The 19,888-nt window shown below is 36.6% G+C and overlaps 1 long non-coding RNA gene across 2 annotated transcripts in view; it reads left to right on the forward strand.

The window, feature by feature from the left end:
* Window positions 1–19,888, forward strand: part of LOC143662573 (uncharacterized) — a 55,214-nt gene that overhangs the window by 32,401 nt on the left and 2,925 nt on the right. For both annotated transcript variants that reach the window (XR_013165434.1, XR_013165432.1), the window contains exon 3: window positions 6,334–6,495. This is a non-coding gene — a long non-coding RNA (uncharacterized LOC143662573). The remainder of the gene's footprint in view (window positions 1–6,333; window positions 6,496–19,888) is intronic.

Below are 19,888 nucleotides of genomic sequence, written 5' to 3' on the forward strand. Positions count from 1 at the left end.
TGCGAGATATCCTTGCAACAAAGGACAGGCCAGTGTTTGCCTGACCAGACAAGTGGGCATAATTACTTGGGCCAAGTTGACACCAGAACCTAATCATCACTCTGTGTACTTGCAAGACCTAGGAGAGTGCCTGGCAGAGTTAAGAACTCAGAAGACAGGATTAAATTGGCCTGAGAAGTCTTGATGGAAATGAACACATGCAATGACAGTCACCTACAGAGTGGCGCCATCGTCATAAACTACACTTGTATAGAATGAAGCAGGGTCTCACCACCCTGGCAATGCCCCCTACTCTTTCCTTTGTGAGAGCATCCATGGGTTGTTCTCTTGTGGGAGGATCAGGCCAAAGTCATCTCACCCTTGGGACAGTCACCTCCTCTGCTCTCCAGCCCCTCCACCAATCCAGGACACCATGATGGCTGAGTTTTGATTAAGAAGGGAGAGCCAAGAGTGTCTTGAAGAGGATGGACACTGTTCTATTGAACTATGACCTTAGTAATAGGAACATATTGATGCCTATAACTGTTCACTTGGGTGGTAAAAAGATTCAATTTCTTCAGTGTTTTAGAAAATGAAATTTCAAAGATAATGTCCACTCAATTAAATTCAGGACAAAAATATGAGATGGCCCTTGCCAAATGAACCATAAAATGATTGGTGAAGATAAAGAAGGAAATTCAAGCATGACAAATGGTCTGTGTGGGTTCAGTATTTTTGTAAATTCTGAAAATACTTTGGTAAAATTGCAAATAAATAAACTCAGAAAGTACTAAATACATGAAAAGAACATTGAATTAAGTTCTGAAGGAAAATGGTATCACTTTTCCAGAAAGGGAAAGTTATATGAAGAAAGGAGTAAACAAATGAAACAGTAAGGAGGAAATGTAATAAAGCAAATAGGGCGGGCCAACACCTAGTTCGGGGATTGTACATGGTCCATCCTAAATAAAAACACATTAAATACCTGAATGAATAAGAAGCACATCTCAAGGAATTGAATATGTGACAGATTGAGTTTAAAATACAATATTTTAAGCATTATTTTGTAATCATTTATAAAGGACGCTCAGTTTGGGCTTAGGTTTTTAACTGCCTTTCTTCAATGAAATCAGTTCAATGCAAAATATCTCTCATTCTCACACTGGATGTGTATTTGAAGTTTGCATGTGAGTAGCAATTAAAATGAAAGATCTCACATTTTTATTCAAATTGCAGTATGGAAATATGGGAACAATCAATATGGATAAGCCTGGAGACCAATGCAGAATTAAGGATGAGCCACCAAAACATTTCTTTCCCCTTGCAAAGGAAAGAGAGGTCTAATTCCCAGTCTTCATTTGCACATGCTGTTATTCACAGATGAATAAAGTGTGCCACTTTGTTAGCCACCCACTGGGTCCATAGCACATAAGCAGAGAGAGGAAATGGTCCAAGAACCATTGGCATCTAACCCACAATACATTATGTTTCTGAATATCTGGCAAGGCAATTGGCTAAACCTCATCAGCCTGTTGCCAAATGTCATTTAGCAAAGCAGTCCCCATCCAGGACCTCTATTTGACTATACTGATAATATTATCACTGGCAGTGAAGAGACACATTCCCAGAAGAAACTTATCATTAGAAATAAACATGGCAGCTCATCAAAAAGTGAAAACAACATGAAGAAATTGCAGAGGATCTTTTAAATAAGTCATTGTGTCTGTGTGGTTTTGCAAGTGTGTGAGTGAATCTGTGCATATGAGAAAGGGGATACAGCCTTTATGCCATCAAGTAACATAGATTTCTTTTTTCTCTTAACTGCCTACTTTAGTGACTAGGCTTCCCCAACACCATAAATAAAGCAAATATTTATTCTTGCCATCAGTCTTCAGATCACAGTATGCAAGAATGCTTGTATTCTGTCCTTTCTTCTATTTTGGGGAAAAAAAAAACAGCAAAGATTTCTCCTCAGCCTGACTTCTTTACAAGTAAAAATATCCTTTGTTGCTTTGCCAAGAATGAAATCAAATGTGATATTTTAAAGAGAGAGTGAAAGAGTTCCTTTGATTAACTTTTATCTTCTCACTTCACAAGGTCTTTTTGGGCAATCTCAGTCCCACACCCACATAAAACCCTCAACTATCAGCTCTACCACTCGGACATCTCCTTTATACTTGATCTTAGCCAAAAGTCCAAGAAGTGATGTCATTTCCTGTAAAATTCTAACCCAGATTTCTCACCTGTGCTCCAAACTCGTATCTATCATTAGGCATCTCAAAATCAAACATGTTCAATGTGAGATCATTGTCTCTCTACTCCGAGAACTTTTTACCTTCCTCTGACTTCTCTTTGTGGATGGCACATGCATGAATCCAGTTATGATCTAGCAAAGATGTGAGACTCATTAGATACTCCTGTCTCCTTCAACTTCCAAATCCATTCCATTATTAAGTAATGTTGGTTTTACCTGCAAAACAACTTTCTTTTCAGTATCCTCTTCACCATCCTGATTGTTATCACCTTAGCATGGATTCAAAATTATCTGGATTGTGGCAATAGCCATTCGATGGCCTTTTCTCATCCAGTCTTACTTCAGGTTAATCCATCTTCCATTCTGATGCTATGCTAAACCTTCAAAACACACATCTGCTTGCATCTAGCCACTGCTTAGGTTCTTCAATGTAATAAGAAAGGGAAGAACCTAAATGAGAAAAACTTGATGATCTTTGCTTCAAAATTAATATATAAATTTAATGTAATTCTAATTAGAACCCACATAAGATTTTTTGAATCAGATCAATGATGTTAAAGTTTTTTATGGAATAATAAGTGTAGGGGAAGAGCCAAGAGAATTTTGTAAGAGTGTTAAGGGAAGAATATGTCTTACCAGATAGCAGAAAATATTCTAAGGCTATTGTAAAACAACATGGTATTTGTAATGCAATAGAAAACCAGTTCAGTGGAACAGAATTGAGACTCCAGAAATTGAGACCCCAGGATAGAGGCTCGCTTAGTGTATGATAAAGGTTGTATTTCAATGTGGTGAGGATAAAAGGAGCTTGTTTAATAATAGTGCTGGCCAAATGGCCTATTCAAATAGAAGGAAATGAAACTGGATCCCTGACTTACATTATATTTAAAAATATATACCACATAGATCAGAGACTTAATTGTAATATACATAACAACAAAATCCTGCAAAAAAATCCTAAGCAATCTTAGTTGCAATGTAAGAGCTGTATTTCTTAACTACAAACAGAAACCCCAATGCTACAAAAGCAAAGATACTAGTTAAATCTTCTGTACCACAAAATACACTATAAACAAAGTCAATAGACAAAGAATAGATTTTGAGTAACTGCTTCTATTGCAGAAGACAGGAAAAGAGCTCCCAAAATTGACAAGAAAAAATTAAAACAATAACATTGGGCAAAAAACATAAAAAGGCTATTCCCAGAAAAGTAAATTCAAGCAGTGAAAAACATTTTTAAAAACTGCTCTGATGTTACAATGGGATAGTGACTGATACACGATGAACTCTCCAAAATAAGAAAGAACCATAGCAACATGTGCTGGAGAAGTTGTGATTAAAGGGTTCTCTCATATGCTACTGACAGAAATGTGACTTTTTACAGCCCTTTGGGAAAGTAAGCTGGCAATTTATTTAAAATAATTATTTATCCAAGAAATGAAAACAGTTGGTAAGGATGTTATATATCTGTAACATCATGCATATATATTCTGGAAACAAAGAGAAACCATTTCAATAGATGACTAGATAAATTGTTAAATGAAATATGGAAAATATGGTACAGTCACATTTTTTAAAAAGTAAAACACAATTTGATTTAGAGGAATTTCAAAGAGGCACTGTGTGAGAAAAGCAAGATGCAGAAAAGTGCATATAATATGAGCAAATTTTTATGAAGGTGACAACTCTGTATATGTATATCTATGTGTACTTACGTATTGGTATGTGATTACATGAACCCTGAGAAAAGCATGAAGGTTAGATTAGGGTGTTAATTTGGGGTACTCAAGGGGTTAGTTGGGTGATAAGATTAAAGTAGACAGCAGGGAAAGATAGAACTAAATATGGAAAGCCTATATATGATCACTTTTAGCAAAAGTGAAAATTCTATATATTATGAGTATGAGAGGGAAAAATCTAAAAGTCATCAATGGCTCTTTATTGCTTTCAGGGAAAAATATTAAAAGTCATTTGCCATTCAAGACCCTCTACAATGCAGCCATTGCTTCTCATTCAAGCTTTACCTCTCCACTTTTTTTTTTAACAAACACTTTTAGACTTTACCACAGGGAATAGTCTTCTATTCCCCAAAGACTTTAACTGTATCATTCTCTAACTGTATCTTTTCTTTGGATTTGCTATTATATCTGCAAGTACTTCCTCTTTACCCAGATGATGAACTGCTGCTCATGCCTCAAGTATGAGCTCGAGTTTTGCCTCTTTCAAAAAATCCATCCCTGCATTCCACCGCGCCATCCATTCCACTGCACCCTCCTTGTCCCTCCTCTGGTATAGCCCCAGCAGGCAGGACTGCAATGATTGGTTTGTGTGTCTTTCTTCTCCAGTGCTCTATGAAACAGGAATTCTTGGAAGGAGGAACAATATCTTATTTATCCGTATGTCCCTGAAGACCATTTAATCTTCCCATCAGCTCTCCCAACATAGGTATTCCTTGGAAGGATCTGAGCTTACTTTTATGAAGCAAAATATTCCTTTACAATCTAATTACGTTAATGCAGATAAGGCTAATCTCATTAGATCCACCAAATAGGCAAAGTTCAGTCATACAATAATACCAACTTTCCAAGCACAGAGAGGGCATTCGTGGTTATTGTGTGTGTTCTTGGTTAAATTGTGGGCAATGAGGTCCAATTCCAGCTGGCTGAGGACAGATCAGATGGAATAAAATGAGCGTACATTAAATAAAATAACATTTGAAGAAAAATAAGTTCATTGACTTCACTGATTTCAGGGTCATCATGAAAAATGGAAAAGTAAAAGTGATTGCCTAATTGTGTTTGTGAACACCTTGAGCCAAGCATTTCTTCCCTGTATTATTTTTAATTGTATCTCATTTTTAAAAGGGCCATGAATCAGTCACTTCTACTGGCTATTCTCTCAAAAATACAGCACTAAATAACTATAGCAATCAAATGCCCTCATAGTCATTTACCAGAGAACTATCTACGACCTCTAGACATTTTAATTAGGACAGCTGGGCACTTCCTGAAAACCAGTGCTGCCCCCCACGTATCAGGGTGTGCCACTGTGGAAACCTTGGTTGTATGTAAAGTTATTTACCCTTCCAAGTTATTTACCCAAGCGAGAACCTGCTTGGGGAGTATTAAAGCAAACATTTCAGAGAGGAAATGGAGAAAGTAGTTCAGTGTTTCATTCCCTGAATCAATATGTCAAAATTATAAGAAAAAAAGAAAAGAAAATCTTTTGCTTCCAGGGTGGAAAGAGCCTGCATAATCCACTGAGGTTTTTTTTGCACCTGCCTCTGGTTGTGACTAGAGTTCAAATTTGTATTTATTCATAAATTAAGTGAATTGGATAGTCTTCAAATGCTCCCCGGCAGCTGTGGCTAAATGCCTACATTCTTGCCATTTGGCACAATTAAAGGAAGAGCCAAAAACGAACCGGCAACAACCTTCTAAAGAAGCCATTAGGAAAGTCACATTACAGGGTATTAGTGATGATTTAACCCCATGCGCTTCACTTTAAAAATTCCCTAGGCAGTCATTGCTTCTTCAATGCAGAATGCATAACTGAAAAGACATTTCAAAACTAACGAGCTGAGTTTATTATCTCTAGGGAACCAGCACACAAGCTATTGGAGGGGATATGAAACATAAGCCAGTGGCCTGCACATACCTTGTCATAGATTTCTAATCTTTTATGCATTTGTCTTTAGGCATAGTTCATGGACTCATATGCAAAGGTAAGACACAACCTAAAATGTAAAGAATCTACATTACAAAAATATAGAGACTTGGACCTGGGAGGTATTGTGGCTCTTATTTAATCTCTTATTTAATCTGACCTCTTCATTTCATAAATAAAACAAAGGGGGGGGGGCTGGGGATGTGAGATTACAAGCTCAAACCATATGGTCATCGAGGGCAAAGCAGGTCATGGAACCCAGGTCTCTTAACGCCCAGGCTGGTGCTCTTTGCATATGCCTGCCTGCTTCTATCCAACCTGCTAAGCAACCTCCACAGGCTGAAGGTAAGAGGGTCATCACATGTCCTTGTACTCATTAATAATGACTCCTTTTATAATGTTCCATGGTTACTTTGCTTTGCTATTTTTTACAGTTATTTGCTGCTTTCGATAATTCCTGGAGAGTCTACCATGAAGATAATAAAGTAATGAGATGGAATGAAGCCAGGCATTACTCCATACAGCTGTTACAAACCCAGAAGTGAACTTCAGGAATTCTCAGGTTTATTGGGGTTCTACAACCAGCAATTCTGAAGGTGTGATCTTTGAGCACTAATTCTAAAATGTGCCACAGCAAAACTTAGTGTTTTATAGTCAAATAAGAATCATAATGTTTATTAGCTTATTAAAGGGCATGAGGAGTCATGCTGTAAATAAATACATTTAACTCTATTATACTCATTGGTTCCAAAATGTCTTTGAATATAAAAGCTTTTTTTGTATATGCAATACCAGTTTCTGACAGAACTACATTAGTGAGTTGCCTTATCTCAGGGAGCAGGGAGTATGGGGCCAGTATCTCTTCCCTCAATGCTGCAATTGATTAAAAATGATGTTTCCTGCAGGCACCTCATTGTGTGGTAAGAGTGGGTATAGGCAGAGGGGAAGAAGAAAGAGATACAAGAAGTTAACGATGATACTAGACTCTTTGCGTTTATAATCTCATGGTTTAGACAAAGACACACAACAAAAAAGCAAAACCATAAGGCAGAGATAATTCAGTTTCCAGTATCCCCACAAGAGACAGATGATGACAAATGATAATGGCTTTAGGATTTTAGACGTAAGATCAGTTGAGACAAAATATGTTTTAAACCAGACCTCAGAGTATATGTAGAAAGGTCAGCAATACACGTAAACACTACATGTTTGCTTAACAAATAAATGAAGGATGTCGGAGCTGAGGAACAGCATGAAAAATACCTTGAAGTCAAATGAACGTAATGTGTTTTTCATGGAAGGATTGATGAATCTAGTATGCCAGGAGTGGGGTTGGAAGTGGGCATTATACTACAGAGGAAACAAAATTAAAATCAGAGAGCAGGATATATGTAGAGTTTAAAAGCCTTTATTATAACAAGATTTTCAAGGTCTTCTTGAAGTTATGGGTCTTTCCTTATTCATCTTTTACCATCTCCCAATCTTGCGCACGGCCTAGGCATTTAAATTGCTATTTTAAAAAATTAGATAATTGAAAAAACTGAAGTGCAAGTGAATGAGCATGAATAAAAGAAGTGCAATGAGAATAACCTGAGGATTTCTGTTTGGAAAGTAATATCAGGTATGCAGTCTTTTTTGAAAATAAATATGGTGGTGATGCTTCAGGTAGGTTGAGTTTGTGAGATGTCACAGACTAAAGATATCAGACATAGGCAAAAGTAGGAGGTCAGGTCAAATCCCTATCCTGAAATGGACAAATTTGAAATGCATTTTGAAAGAAAAATCAGTAAGCCCAAAAATGACTAAATAAAGAAAACACAGTGGATGGTACAGTAGAAAATAGAAACCTCATGTAAACCTAAGAAAGTGGTAGAGCCACTCGTAGAAAAAGAAAAAAACCCAAGAAGAAATAGGATTTGTAGAGGGATATAGTGTGGGGCATGATGGCAAGTATCCAAAGGGAAAATGTCCATCACCATAATAGTGACATTGGAAAGGTCTGGCTGCTCACAAAGCATACTCACCCATCTTAGATCATTAAACAAAGCCTGTGTGATAGAGATATGATTTTGCAGATGAGAAAAGTGAGAAGCAGAAATGTCAGATGTCTGTTGTAAATACAGACACTCAGCAGGGAGCATAACTAAGACTTCTTGGGAGAGGTAAGAGGAAGAAAAAGAAATCAGTAATATTCTCTCAAGCACTGGGAACCCCCAATTTAATAAACCAAGCCCTTGATCTTAAGGCTGACCCTTATGAAACTTAACTTCTGTAATGGTGAAGCTAAGCCTACTTATAAACATGCCTGAGAGCCATCCCCAGAGAACCTCTTTTGTGGTTCAGATGTGGCCTCTCTCTTTCTCTCTAAGCCAACTCTGCAAATAAACTTATTAATCTCTCCTTTCACGATTTTCAAAGATGTAAGTTTCCCTGGCAATGTGGGACATGACTCCCAGGGATGAGCCTGGCCCTGGGGTTGCAGGATTGAGAAAGCATTCTTGACCAAAAGGGGGAAGTGAAATGAAACAAAACAAGGTTTTAGCAGCTAAGAGATTTCAAAGACAGTTAAGACTTACTTCTGGAGGTTACTCTTATGCAAGCTTCAGCCAGATGTTATAAATTGCCATGGTATTGCAAGCCCCAACCAACAGTTTCCTGAAAACCCTAAAGAAAACCCATGGCTCTATCTAAGTCTATACAAGTCTCTTTACTTATTAATTTTATTTTTCAGAAAACTAAAACCTCCAGATTGTTCCTATGTCAGATAAGCCCTGATGTGTAGAGGTACCAGACTTGCCCAGAACATCAACCAGATTCATTTCCCTACCCCATAATGTCGACACCCCCTTTAAACATGAGAAAGTTAAAATGGTCATTGCCCAAATATCCCTGAAGATTGAGAGAATGATCAAATGAGAGGGAGGAGTGGTACAGAGAAGTTAGGATTTAACAAATGACTATAACTACTAAATCATTCCATAGATATTTCTTTTTAGTTTCTAGTATATTAAAACAGACAGTAGGAAAGACCTGAAATTGTAGAACTGTAACCCAGACTATACTTTGAAATTTGCTCTATAACTACTTGTTAAGCTACTTTGAAATTTATCACTTTTCTTTATATATGTTGTATTTCACAATAAAAAATGTTTTAAAAAGATTGATATAGGTAAAATGCTTAGAACAATGTCTGGCATAGCACAAACATGTCACAGATGTCAACTGTTACTATAATGTGATACGTTTATAAATATTTGTACTGAACTTGGAACTAAATTTATAACAGTGGTGGTGGTGGTGGGGATTGGATTTTAGCCTTATCTTTCATGTTTAAATAATTTTAAAACAAAGAAATATGTTCACACATGCAAAAAGTAATCAATAAACTAGCAGATTTGAATAAAGTAAAATTAACTACCATTTCATGAGCACCTACTATGTGCAAGCAGGGAATGGTTGACCAAAAAAGGAGATACAAGTGAGAAGGTACAGAGCTTTAGCTGTTAGGGCCAGGAAAGAGGGAATCCTGATTAGAGATGACAAATGCCACAGAGAACCAGGGGATGAGAACCTGGAAGGTTTTCCCTTCACAATATTTTCCCTCTTTACTCAAACCAAGATCGAAAACAGGCTCAATTACGACCTCTCTTGCAACCAATCTGTGAATTTGTATGAAGAACAGACCCTTGCCAAAGTCCTGGATTGAGTGTGGTGTCCTAGTACGTAAAATAGATGTGCCCCAGAGAGAAGAAACAAAATGATGCAGAGGGAGTTAAGGTTAAGGGAAAAAGCCCAAGTCAAAAAGTTTTAAAAACGTTTGGATGACAGAGATTCCTCCTATCCTTGCTTCTATGTCTCAAAAATGCCTAGAGGAACTGGCTGAAAGTCATTTTATAACAGGATATTTCACAGTCTAACTACCATCTTCCTTCTGGGCTTCTCTTCCACTGAGGCTTGACTCACTGCAAACCTGCTAGAGCAGTGGTATGATTTGCCATTCTTGGAGCACGTTCTGATAATCTCTACCCATCAAAATCACGCACACTCTTCAAAGCTTTGCTCATACACCATCTTCTCTCAAGCCTTCCTTGAAATGACCTTAATCTGAAGTGACCTTTCCATTTCTTGTTCTAGAGCACTTTCTAAAAGCGCTGGAAGGGACCTGTCACTCACATGGCCTGTCTTGTGACTTTTCAAAATATAGAAAAATTTTAAAAATACATTAATTTATTAAAAAACATTAAAAATGCTTAAACCCCACAAATAATGGCACATCCCGTATGTGAACAGCAGTACTCTCATTCCAGAGCTTTTCTATTACCCTCACTCTGTTTTGTATTTATTTTCCCTTCTCAGTTTGAAGTTCCTGAAGTCATAGACCAAATTTTATACATTGTATTATTTATCAAAGTATCAAGCTTAAAGAGTCAGTAAATATTTGATAAATTCATTAGAAAAATCAATTTTAAGTAAAATAAGCTTCCTTAATTTAAGCATTCATTAATTCATGCCCGTATACTCTGGACTATCATGTTTTAGGTGTTGTGGTTACAGCTGTGAGCAGAACAATAAAAATCTGACCCCACACAGCTGACATCCTGGAGAAAGGAGATATACCAAATATGCAAATAATGAAGCAAAATATTTATCAGAGTGGTGAGCGCTAGGAAAGAAAATAAAACAGAGAAGAAGGATAGCAAGTGGGGGCGAGGGTGAGGGGAAGGGTGTGAAGTTTTAAATAAGGTCATCAGGAAAGACCTCAAGGACACAGTAATCTTTGAGCAATGCATTAAGGAAGTGCCTGAGCAAGCCATGTGGACATCTGAGGGAAGAATATTCCCCAGAAAGGGAACAGCAAGTGGAAAGGCTCAAGAGAGGAGGGTGTTTTGACTGTTCAAGGAATAACAAAGAGGTCAATGGAAAAGAAACAGAAAGGGGATGGAGAAGAAATAAGGTTAGACTCTAATGGACTGTATTAGATTTCTAGGGATGCTGCTAATGAATTATCACAGACAACTGGGTGACTTAAATCAGCAGAAATTTATCCTCTTACAGTTAGTTCTGGAGGCAGAAGTCTAAAATTCAGCTGATTGCAGGGATGGTTCCTTTTGGAGGCTCTCAGGGAGAAACTGCTCCATGCCTCTCTCCTGGTACTGGCAGTTACTGGTCCAGCCTTGGCTCTCCTTGTCATGTAGACGCATTTGCCTCCATCTTCACATGGAATTGTTCTCTGTGCCTTCTTTCCTCTCTCTTAGAAGGACACTTTGTTCTTGGACTTCCAGTATTGACACATCTGAAATCCTCCTCAATTATATCAAGAATGTATTCCAGATAAAGTCACATTCTGAGGTTCTGAGTGGATATGAATTTTGGAGGGACACTATTCAACCCCATGGAGCAAGGGTGAAATAGCAAGAGCAGTTAGGAGGCAGCAATAATCCAGCTGCAGAATCACATGACTTGTGTTGGAGGTAACAGGGGAGTTATTGAGAAGTGGTCTTATTCTGGATATATTTTGAAATAGAGCCAAGGGAATCATTGACACATTTTTCACTTACTGGGTTTTTCTTCTTCACTACTTGAGAAATAGGAGAAGCACTGGTTTTTGGAAGAGAACGGGCTATGTGGAAACCCAGTCTGTGAATAGGGGACAAGTTCTTACAGTGGTTTACAAACAACCACTGCACATTGGCAGGAACAGTGTGGGGCCTTTTGCAGTTTGAGTATTCAGCATTTCTTATTAGATAAGAATTTTTAATGGGTTAATATATTTTGTTGTAACTCAAAGCTAGCGAAATTTTAGAAGATAAATTCTTCTGAGGATGGGAAATACCTTTACATGGCAAGGAAGGATAAATGTGTTGAATTTTTCATGCACATCTTAGGACCCAAACAACTCAATAGTCTGATACAATTAATCTATTTGAATGGAAATATTTCTCTTTGGGGAAGGAAGCTGATCTCATCTATCAAAGAGGAAAGCTAAGACTTGCATCTTAAAGAGACTTGAGCATTGAGCTTAGCTGCAAAAAATAATAATGAAGTTCAAAATGAGCTTCTAAGTGCTTGGCAAACTCTCAACTGAAATCTTGATTTACTTCCTAAGTTATAACCTCAGAGAGACAGGGCACATGTAGAGAATGAAGGAAATGAAATACTATAAATTATCTTCATTGTGATGTTGAATTTTCAAGTGGCTTTCTTGGTACTCAATATAAAATAAAGAGCAACAATTGCTTTTCCAAGGCTCTTTTCCATTTACCAAGAAAGTCTCTCATCTAACCCCACATGCTTTCTCTTCCTTCCAAAAGAGATCCCTAGGCTTCAGCTAAACAGTCACGCAGCATCACTCCACGTGTGGCATCTTCATTATGGCCTCTAAGGCTCTACCTTCCTTGCCTAAAGAGGATCATTATCTTTCTCATTCAAAGTTCTTCTGGTTTTCACGATCTGGTTTAAGCCTCATCTTTCCTGTGAAAACTTACTCTGTGACATCAATTCATACAGCAAAGATTTCCCTTTTACTAAAATTATTATAGTCCTGCCATGCCCAAGCTCAAGTCTTTATGAAGTAGCCTCTTAATTGGTTTTCCTGCTTTCATTCTTGAGTCTTATAGTGTATTTTTCACATAGAGCCAACATGGTTTTTTTTCCAAAATATAAGTTAAATTATGTTATTCCTTTCTCAAAATGCTTCAATGGCTTTCCATCTCACTCAGAGTAAATTTCTACATTCTCTCTATAAGTTCTAGCTCCATCTCCATCTCTGACTTAGGTCATTCATTCTTGGCTCATTCCTCTGTGTATATTCTCCTACCTATCTCGTTTGACCTAAAATCATAACTGTCTTTCAGGTTTCACTCTCTTCATCCTTTAGATCGCAGCTAAACATGCCTCCAGAAGTGTATCTACAAATCATCAGACTAGATCAGATACCCGGCTTCTTTGTGCTCATAGAACATTATTATACATTTATTATATTACTATTATATTATATGCATTTCCATACCATTAACCACATGTGAAATAAGTACTTGAGTGATTATATAATTTCTTTGTCTCCCCCACAAGACTGTCAATTCTATGAATATAAGGGATTACATCTGATTTAAGAGAATTGTCTCCGAGAATCTAGGAAACCACTTTGCACAGAATAGTGTCTAATGACACTTATTTTCTCTATCCCTTTGAAGTTATGTATTATACCAGCATCTCTAGTTATCTTTTTATTTATATCCCTCGATTCACAGCATCTTGCAAAGAATCATGTCTAACCTTCTTAACACCTCTGTACCTATTAATGACATGGGACATCCCTTTGTGGGATATACTTCTTGACATCAGTAATGATTCAGCTTGTGCTATGGACCACCTAAAATGCAGATAAATGGGTGCTATGCATTGATAGAATACAAAAATTTTAAAAAGGAAACATTTCTTTACCTTTGGTAAGTATATGATAATAGAAATTGATGTTGTATTTGTGCTTAAACTATTTCAGAGCTATAAAGAGACTTGAAGTCTTCTGCTTTCATTTTAGAGAGGAACCAAGGCTTAAGCAGGTTAAGAGACACAGGGGACAAGACACCTGCTCTCTTGTTTCTGCTTTGCATTTTTCTCACTTTGCATGCCAGAGAACACTATAGAATCATCAGCCCCACACCTTCCTTTTAGAGAGGAGATAAATGAGAGTAACTTGTTTGTTCTGAATGATATATAGAGTGAACTCATGACAAAATTTAGGATGAGAATCCAGCAGGGACACTTGGCTCCTTCCTCATTCCTGTGTTTTGTTTATGTTGTTTGTTTTGGGTCACTTGAAGCTGGAGAGAGGCATCTCTGTCTATTGATCCCCTAACATTTGAGACCCATCTCAGATGATCCTTCATTCATGAAGCCTTTCTTGATTCCCCCCTAAACATGACATATTTTCCTTTTCTGTACCCTTTAACACTTTTTTTATGCCACATTTCATATATTTCTAATATTAAGTTTTGTAGTATATTTATTTGGATGCTTGTTTAGTCTCCTTAATTGAGTGGTCAGCTCCTTGGAAGCAAAGCCTTTGCTTCATCTATCTTCATATCATCCACAGTTAGCAACACAATACTGTGTGCATAATGGTTATATTAAGGATTTGATAAATTTAATGGAATTAATAAGAAATCATTGCATATTTTTACCTGTTTCATAAATTATAGTCCAGGCAGTTTCTGAATCTAAAGACCAAGTTGTTGGCAGCAACCTGAATTGTGAAGCCTCCAATTAGAGGCTGGATTTAAGAACACTTGGCTATTATCTAAGAGAAGACAAAAGAATTGTCTGGAAAACACAGGACAAAAGGCTTGGTCTGTAAGTTATAGAATTGATCTTATACCTGGCATTCATCATATCCTTCAGAAATAGTTCTTTATTTCTAATCAAGAAAGTTTCTCAATCCCCAGAGAAAGACATCGAACTTCATGATTCACAATTGGTTTCACAAAAGGATTTCTCCTTGTGCCAAAGGAATGGCAAGGTAAGTGACAGAGAAGAGCAATTCTTCATTTGCACATTGTTTCCTGTGTCACACCACAGCATGCTTCCCATTTCTGAAGAAGATAGAGTTGTGAAGGAAAAGAGGTGGGGTAATCCAGGAAAAAATACAAATAAACACTTTGAGAAGAAAATCCAGTGAAGCCTACTTGGTGAGTTAAGGAAAGATTTTTAAAAGACTCATCCATCGTTTGACTACATCTGGAGCTTTTATAAACTAATTTTTTTTCTGGTAAAAAAGCATCCAAAATTGTGGGTTACATGTAGAAATTCAGAGCCTTTGTATTTACTGGGGTAATAATTTTAGTCAGCACAAATCTCTTTATTTCTAACAGGTATAATAATAAGTTGATTCAAATCTCCAACAGCTTTTAATCTGCTGAATATTAGGAGAAAGAATCAATCCTGGCTCAAACGTGCTCTGTGTTTTATACCGATATTAATAACCACCTCTATTGATTCATGCAACTTAAAATAATGCCACTCTGTTGGACGATGTGGAGAAAGAGCAAGGCCGAAGTACCTGGGGGCCTGGCAGTGGAGTCAAGGGAAGGCACAGAGACACAGCTTTGTGCAGACTGAGATTCTAAGAGTGAGATTCCTAACAAGTGACATCTGGCTGAACTTAAATAATAGTGTTCAGAAAATAGGAAAAGTAGTCAGCACCTGAATAATGCACCAGCTCAGAAATATATATTGATGTTCTAAGCTAAGATATGATACAGACGTCCATTTACCAAGGCTATAACCTACAGAAGGAACACAGATTCTTCCTGAGTCATTGTTCAAATCAGAACAGACCCTCCTTGGTATAATGTAGTGAGCATGGCTGACATGGTTTAGGGAAATGACTAATTTGGGATTTAGGCTGGTCAAACTATGGTTGGTTGGCATTTCTCTCATCAGAGCTCAAAGCAGGTCATACTTTTAATATTCCAAACCCGTCCTGTGCCATCTCCGTGTGCATGTGTATGCGTGTGTGAAATGTGTGCGTTTGCTGTGTATGGCTTTTATTTCACTTTTATTTCCAATATTGTCTTACTGTTTTCCCTATACTCCTTATTTACAAAGACAAATGCAAATTTAATTGCTTGCAAAAGAATTTTAGAGGAGCATGTCTTTCTTAACTGGAAATCACAATATTTTGTATATTAACTAATACCATACAGACTATATTATAAATAATTAAGCTACATTTCATACTTTCATATGTAGATATTATATATGTGTAAGTTTAGTATCACCCATAGGTAGATTTACCATGAAGTTAATGAAGCATAAGTTTCAGGGCCTCTTACTAGGATGCAGTTGTTAAAAGGTCATATGATTTTGTCAAATGTACCAAAATAAAATATTTTAGTCAATATATTAGTCAAGACCACTGTCTGACCCCAGCTGACATTTCCTATCACATTTTCTCTCATATCAGACATCTAGAGTGGCCAGGAGCATTCTGGGCATTTGGCTAAGAGAAAGTTAAGATGAAAATAGGTCATTTTAACTGTAATTCAGAAATTCTGAGAAATTACAAACTCCTGAATTGATATATATGCAAACTAGCTTCTTTTTATCTTTTTAACAGCACTTACTAAAGATCTAACAGAAAATTCAGGGAAAACAATTAGCTGAAAATTTAAAGTGATAATGATCAATAATGAAATCAATCAAGAAGAGAACTGTAATAAAAAATTTCCAATTCTACCAAAAGCAATAACTCTTTAAAAGAAGGAAACAATTTGGAATAGAAGTACTGAGTGGACTCTTGCAGGGTTTGATAACTTAATTAACAAAAAGGAATGAATCTATGAACACTGGAAAAAGAGTTAAAATTCTAGCTGATTTCACACAAAATACTAATGTCAACTAGGATAACTCAAAACATGTCACTACAACATGGGCATTGGTGATAAGCTGACAAAAGGGTGTCATCAATTTACACAGTACTTAAGACTAGATACTGCCTAAGAAAACCTGAAATGTCATAAACACAGCTCATTTGTGAAAGAAATTTGATAGAGATTTTCTCAGATCTGTCTACAATTCTGTAATTTTATATGGCACTACAAATAAAAAAGTGTAACCCTAAAAATATTTTCTAAATCAGTAAGTGAAATGCAAACACTCATACACATAGATTCTGATCAGCCATGCTAGCAGAAATACTGAATTCGCCTTCTGCCCTTTCTATTAAAAGTGATCTTACAAATATTTATTGTATGAAGAATATGAAGCCAAAAATATAGAAAAGCAAAGTATTATGGGGGTCTCAGGAAGTTCATTGATAACATTATTTCTGGATTTTGTGATGGCTCACATTTTTCTTTTCTTTTAAGTGTTATTTCTTGTGATTCTTGTTTCATACCTAATTTTATATTTAATTAACTTCTACTTAGAAATAATTTAAAAGCTCCCCTCCTCAAATTATAGAAGTTGTAGGCCCCATAATACTTAGTATTTTTTTTACTAGGATGATTCCAGCACTGTTTACAGAGAAAAAAATAAGTATCCATGTTCAGTCTCTATTCTGTCAAAACACTCTTCCTTAGAGATAAATTAAATTGTCCCTGCTAATAATTTATGCTGATTTTGTTCATATTCAGTTTTCAGTGGGCACATATAATGATTCAACTATATACAACAAAAATATACCATAAATGATAAAATCAGATAATCAAAAGTTTTCTCAGAAAAGAGTCAATCCAACTTCAAACTATCTTTTTAATACTAAGATTTCATTGTTTCTCAAATCAAAATGAAAGCTCTCATAGTCAAAAGATATGACTAACTATAAACATTACAAGAAAATGGTCTTTCAATTAATATTCAACAGACATTCAGCAGTATTTACGCCCATTCATGTGTTGTTAGAGCAGTAAGGTGTCTCCTATCCCCCCATACACTCTAATTTTGCCTCTGAATCTTGGTTCCAACCCTCCCTGATATGTGCTTGGGTAACCACAGGTTCCCAGTATCCCCTGTCCTGTACTGACTCTGTTTTCCTTTTAGTGGTTGTGACTTGTCTGCTTCCTGTTCTGTTCATGCTTTGTGTTTTGGTTCTCGTGTACAGCTGAGCTTTCACCCATTCCTGCTTAGAAACTAACTGCTGGAGCCTCTTCTCTGCAAGTCGTCATCCCCCCCCCCCCCCCCCCCCGCTGCTTCGAGCTCAATGGCCCCCTGCCCATCCGGTTCCTGGCTCCATGCTGACCTCTAGTGACCGCTGTAGGTGCCACCCTATCTGGAGGCTGTGTGCCTGGGGTGTCATAGGGACTAGATCTTTTGCCTTTTCTCAGTGAAGTTTCCCCAAGATATTTCCCATTAGGATGAACTATGAAACTTTAGTTAGATATAAAAGAAGAACTTTCTGGAAATTAAGGTGATAGGTACAAGAATGAATTATTAAGGTCAGTTGAAAAATCTCATTTTTGCTTTAGGTGTCACTTGCCAAATACAAGCTAAAAAATGACTTCAGTGTCCTATAAATGATTATAGGAGCTGTGAATTCTCTAGTTTAATTCTTAATTCAGAATAATCTTTTAAATACTTTCAGTTAGAAAATTGGCTCATAGAAAGGGGCAGCACGTATACAGGTTAAGGATGTCATGCAAAATAAGTCCTACTGGGAATCAGCCTTCTCCAGTTTCTTGATGATGATTGTATAATGGTGTAGCTTTCACAGTGTGACTGTGTGATTGTGAAAACCTTGTGTCTTATGCTCCTTTTATCTACCTTGTCAACAGATGAGTAGAACACATGGAATAAAAATAAATAATAGGGGGAACACATGTTAAAATAAATTTAGTTTGAAATGCTAGTGATCAATTAAAGGGAGGAGGAAGGGGTATGGTGTGTATGGTTTTTTTTCTGTTTTCGTTTTATTTTTCTGTTGTCTTTTTATTTCTTTTTCTGAATTAACGCAAATGTTCTAAGAAATGATGATGATGAATATGCAACTATGTGATGATATAGTGAATTACTGATTATATATGTAGAATGGAATGATCACATATTAAGAATGTTTGTGTTTCCTGTAATTTTTTTAAAAAATTAATAAAAAAATTTTTTAAAAAAATGGAGAGGCCCATTTCTCCCAGTGCTAACAAATCAGAGTCAGTGAGGTAGGGGCTAGGAGTCTTCATTTTAACATGTTTCCTAAATGATTACTAAGTATAGGAATGTTTGAGAACCAACTGATTGAGAATTTTATGGTCAGCCACTAGAGTAGACTCTTGGTTCCCTGCTTAAAAATCACGCCTTGGGTAAGTTAATTAACTTCATTATGGTTTATTTTCTTCATTTATAAAATGTGCTAATAGCTACAGGGATGATTTGCAACTTGCATGCAATACTGTTTGTGTAAAACACCACACTTACTAATTGTTATTAAGGAAAAGGGAAATGGTTTTTATGCCTCGTTTTATCGCTTTAAATATGGAAAATAATTTTGATTAAGAGTATTAAGGATGTTCTGATGATATATAATTGGTTACTCACTTTTGAAGGCTTAAAATAATTCCTCAGTTATTTGACATATACAGTTATACAATATATCAGATTGACTGGAATCAGAATAAATTGGCATATGCTGTACTTATTTTCATGTAAATACTTATCTAAAAAATTTTAATTTAACATGAAAAATATTGAATTAACCCATACCTTGAAAAATATTGTTGCTAACAAAGTAACAAATTTTCTGGGTGTGTGTGCATATATATATTTGTTACCGGGCAAAGGCAGTGGATTCTTGCCCGATGCATTTGAATGACCAATTCCTGAGACATAGGGATTTCAAAGACAGAAAAAATTTATTGCTAGGCATGAAGCAGGAGATCAGATGGCCTAGTAGCCCAATATGTGTCTCCCGAGTTGAGGGGTACAAGGTTTTTATGTATTCTAGTAAGGAGAGATGAAGTCATTACAGTTTCAAATAATCAAGTCTAAGCAGAAAGGGAGACAGTTATCAATTCAAAAGTGCAAGCCAGAAGGAAAGGAGGCAGAGGTATCATTTCAAGAGCATGTATACACAGGGTTGGGACTAGGCTAGAATAGCCATTACAATACTGAGTGTCAACAAGAGCAATTTACAAATGTAAAGGAGTGAACTTGGGGCTGGAACCAGTTAATGGCCGACTCAAATTCTTCTGCTAGCATTAGGGCCATTGCAACTCCAAGTTATTGGAAGAAAAGACCAGGTAAAGGAAATAACACCTTTACCACCACAAAGGGACAGATAAGGGCTTCTGCAGTCATCAGAGGTCAAGGCAGCTGGATTATAATAAAAAAATTTCAGGTATTTTCCTGTCTACTCTAATATACCAGGAAGTAAAAATGAATAGCTATATTCAGTAAGCATAATCATCCCTTAAATCCTAGCTTCTCTGTTATAAATTTATATAAAACAAAAGCCCATTCTACAAACCCCAAAGCCCTAGTTCCATGAAGGGAAAAACGTGA

The sequence above is a fragment of the Tamandua tetradactyla genome, chromosome 18, assembly GCF_023851605.1.
Source record: "Tamandua tetradactyla isolate mTamTet1 chromosome 18, mTamTet1.pri, whole genome shotgun sequence".
In the NCBI taxonomy this organism is placed as follows: domain Eukaryota; kingdom Metazoa; phylum Chordata; class Mammalia; order Pilosa; family Myrmecophagidae; genus Tamandua; species Tamandua tetradactyla.